Genomic DNA, 4,622 nt, shown 5'->3' with positions numbered 1-4,622 from the left:
GAGCAAGTAATTAAATCACTCTCAGACTAATCCTAATAAAATGTTGTTAACGTTTATATTTAATAGGATTGTACACTTTGAATACTTAAAAAGTATCGGATGTTTGAGTAGTTCGTGAGCTTGTGCATTTTCATATTACGTTACATGCAATGCATCTTTTTTTGGAAAATAAGTCTTCAAAAGTATCAATGATTAATACAAAATTAATATCCACTATACCTTGCTATGTCATTATTAAGAAAGCTTCGGTTTTGAAACGCTTCTTTAGTGTCAAAAGTCAGTATAGATTTAAAAGCTACAGGTGATATATTGAACCATGGGCTTTGACTAGTTGACGCCTTAAGTGTTCAAATTCACTTTAATTGAAATGCAAATTTATTTAACCAGATAATAATCCAAAAAAGTAATACTAAATTAAGTTCAAATGCACAATTATGGAAAAACAGTGACGCCACATATCAAACATCATTTCCATCACTAACTTTTCAAGCTACGTTTTTTTAGCTACAACATTGTCCATTTACACTGCGTTGCCTAAAATTAAATTATTAAGTTACAAATAATGCATTATTTGAGATCAGATGCTCAGTTTAAACCTATTTATTTTGGCTCAATCGCATCCAAAGCATAATACTTACATGCATTTAAATAGCTATCGAAAATGCTTCGATCGCAATTCCAAATATATTTAATCTTTAAAAACAATTAAAACTTCCACAGATATTTAAGTCCTCAGATCACCTATGTCATATTCATGATTAAAATTTAGTATTTGAAATACATGGGCGGCTCCAGGATTTGTGGCTTTGGGGGGCGGGATATTAAAATATTTACTGGGGGTCCTGGGGGCCTCTAGGCAGTCCACGATTTTAGTGATAAAAGCTAGTCAAATTCTTCTGCATTTTCGCTCGTTTTGGTGTTGGCGCATCCACCTATGGTGCTATAAAATGTAGCGAAAAAAGAATCAATGTGAAAAAAGAGGAATACATCAAAATCGCAATGTTCGACTTGAAAAACCGGGCGACAGAGTGTCTAAAGTTAAAACATTTAGCAATTGTCTGTGATTAGTGGGAAATGTTGTGTACGACAAAGAAGAAAATGATTATAAATAGGTGATTTAGATCTAGTTAAGCGTGACACATCAAACGAATTGTACGAATTGACTTTACTTTGGCAATTTAAAGGGGGGGGGGCGTACGCCGCGTCCGCCCCCCATTTGATACGCCTATGAAATATAAAACATAATTCAATAATCAACTCCCATGTACGGATAATCCTAACAAACGTAAGGATATAACTCGTGTCCGCATAATACAAATTGAATTAACAAAGATGCGTTATAAACACGAACATATTGTTCAAAATAGTTGATTAACAGCCTTAACATTGCGACAAAATAAGACGCTTACCGAAAATTAACAAAAGAATAAAGGATATCATGAAACGCTAATATTTTTCGGAATAACAATAAAAACATGTTTGATTTATAATAGTGTGTAAATGAATGATACCTCTGAGAAATGTGTCTGACGTTTAATTTTCCCTCTAGTGCGCGAGCTTTTGTTTTCTTTAAAACATTTTGACGGGAAGTATTTTTGCCAATAATCTCATGTTCCATTCAGAACTGAATTTAGCCTACTGTGTCATTTCTATAATAGAAATTTATTTTTTAAAGATAATGGATGCTCCTTCGTGATGACAAAAACGTGTGGCCGTATAATAGCGAACTAAACAGAATAGATGCGTTTTATTGTAACATAAATAATGACTCGTATATATTTCTCGCTTAATTTGAAGTCTTTTTATGTCAGTACTAAATATTTGCTAAGGTGAAATTTCAAATAAATGAATGTTCATTAAATTCAATTTATTATGTGTATTTATCAAATAAAGTGACATTTAACGTATTTTCCAGAAAGATTATATAGTCAAGTTGGGCTTACAACAGCTTAAAGTTTTCGATGCTTTTTAATAAAAAAAGACATAGAAGAAGCGATTGTTGATAAGTTCTGGGCTTAAAATCGATGTAAGGTCACGAAGCTTTGCATATAATGTTCCAAATGCGAAGGACCCAAATTTAATTTCGTTTATATTGTATTGCCAGTGTTGTGTTTTATGTATTTTCCTGTATTGTAAATAGACAAATGGTCACACAATTTCTTTGCTCCAACAGCTTTGAGAGTTTCATATTTTCTAATCTTGACATTTTGCATACGATTATCTCGAACCATCATACTTGTACTAAATTGGTAAAAGTGGTCTTAATTTTGCGGAGCTTAACAAGTAAAGGTATAATGTTATTTGAAAAAAATATGTTCCCATTCATATATTGAGTACTATTAAAAATGTACGTTACCTGAAATGAATGGCACATTATAAAAACGCATACCTTGACAAAAAGCCGTAGAAGTTTTATCATCGTATCAGAATGTTCCCTAAAATGATTGGCAAAATAAATTTCATTTTAGAAATAGATGTGCCCGACACGATAAATTGAATGATATTATTTAAACCTTCAATCGCATAACGGTCATTATGGTGAACCATTTTATTGCACATGGTCATAATATGCCATAACATTAAATTCGGAATGGGAATCTTTAGACAAAAATGTTTCGTCACAAAATCAGTCGATGTCTGATAATTTAAGGCACATTTAAATCGTTCAAGAGCTTTTATCTATTTGCTGCACAATGATTAAAATTCAATATTATAAATAATTATCAGTTTTGATTATAAAAGCTTAATTTCCAAGTCAAGTGATGCATAAATGGTTTTTATATTTTTGTAAATAGTATTGTCAATGCAATGTTGAAGACAGAGAAACGTACTTTGTGACACTTATTTTATTTGGGTTTACTTTATTTTACGAAATCTTTTGCAAAATATTTATCGATTTTGAGTATTTATCTTACTCTATAACAAATAGTGTTCCTTATAGGAATAGCCAATCTTGTAACGCTAGATGTGGTGTGGTAACATAGATTTAATGAAAAACAAAATGCTCGTTTTTGTTTTTATGTAGAATGTATTCCATTTTTATTTCCCGCAACGATATCTACTCATACCACACACGAACGCTAACTTGGTATAAAACATGGGTGGAATATATTGTCCCCCAAAGACGAAAAGAGCAATGTGTATACTGTTAAATCAATGTTACCAGACCAAATCTTGCGTTAAATTTTTGCTGTCACTATATGGAACATTGATTGTTTTTGTGCTTACTTTATTGTTTGAAATATTTACGAAATGTTCGTTGATTTTTAGTGTATATGGTGTATTAGTAATAGAAAGTGAAAAATATCATTTGAAACATTTCAAGTAATAAAAATATTTAATTTACCTGACCATTGTTTTGTTTATTCTTTAAAAATGTTCAGTTTTATTTAATATAAAATTATTTGGATTTGATATTGAACGCATAAGATAAGTTATTAATGAAAGACTTATGAAATGCCGTTGTTTTATTGCATTATTTGTTTAGCTTTCTTCATTATTTTAATTCGAAACATTTACAAATTAATACACATTTAAAAGCAATTTTAAAAAATAAGTATGTTTTGTTTATTTTACATGGAATTGTATATATGTAGTGTAAAGAAGTCTCTGTAATTATTGAAAAGGTCACTTATATGTAAGTCTTTCATAACCCAGGATCAAATACTCGTGTTTTCCATGGAAAGGTTTTACAAATAATAAATGGGCTGATCCAGATTATCTTTACCATTAATAGAAATTTCCAAAAAGGATGTCCAATATTATTTAATATTGATTTAAGAATATGTATTTTAAATGAATACGATTGCTAAAATTTACATTTACCAAATGAAATGTGTGCATTTCATTCGTTTCAGAGAATGGATAAAGGCTTCAATCGTATCGTGTTAAGACCAACACATCATCATTCGTTTGTTTAAACATATGCTTTTAGTTAACAATGCCCATTCCACATGGTATTGAGTACTTAATAAAAGATAGTAGACGCTTTGGATTTGGAACTATGCTGTTTCATTTAAAGATTGTTATGTTCCTACCAGTTGCATTATCATGTGCAAATAGTGCACGTGCATGTTCTACTTCCCTTACATCTAGGGGTTTTACATTTTTTAAAAAGATAATATTTAATTAAAAATAATAAACATGTAACGAGTTAAACGGCCTTCCTGGCAACATCCTCGCCGCATGGGAAAAAAATATGTAGGTAGGGCAATTGATTCATAGCTGATTTCGATACCATTTTTAAAATATAACGTTTTGTCAATTACAAGGTTTAAAAACAACGTTATTTCAGCACAAAAGACAAAGATAATCGGTGTCCAGTTTATTGGTCAAAGTCTCAATTTGTCAACCCATGGGATACATGTAATGATTTCTTGTGTTTAAATTATGGTTAAGGTCTTAACAAAGTACCAATTGTATGGCATTAACATTAGGTTGCCGTGTTGTTATGGATATGGTGTCCGCCTAGCGACCGGGAGGTCACGGGTTCAATCCCCACCTTGGGAGCGCTATTTAGATATCACCCAAAGACACCAAGGACTGGTTCTAGGCCCAGGAAACGGACTCGAGAGCGTTTATATAAGCATTAGGCTTTCGACGCAATCGAGCTAAAATAAATA

The sequence above is a fragment of the Dreissena polymorpha genome, chromosome 3 (assembly GCF_020536995.1).
Source record: "Dreissena polymorpha isolate Duluth1 chromosome 3, UMN_Dpol_1.0, whole genome shotgun sequence".
In the NCBI taxonomy this organism is placed as follows: Eukaryota; Metazoa; Mollusca; class Bivalvia; order Myida; family Dreissenidae; genus Dreissena; species Dreissena polymorpha.
Note: the sequence above shows the minus strand (reverse complement) of the source record.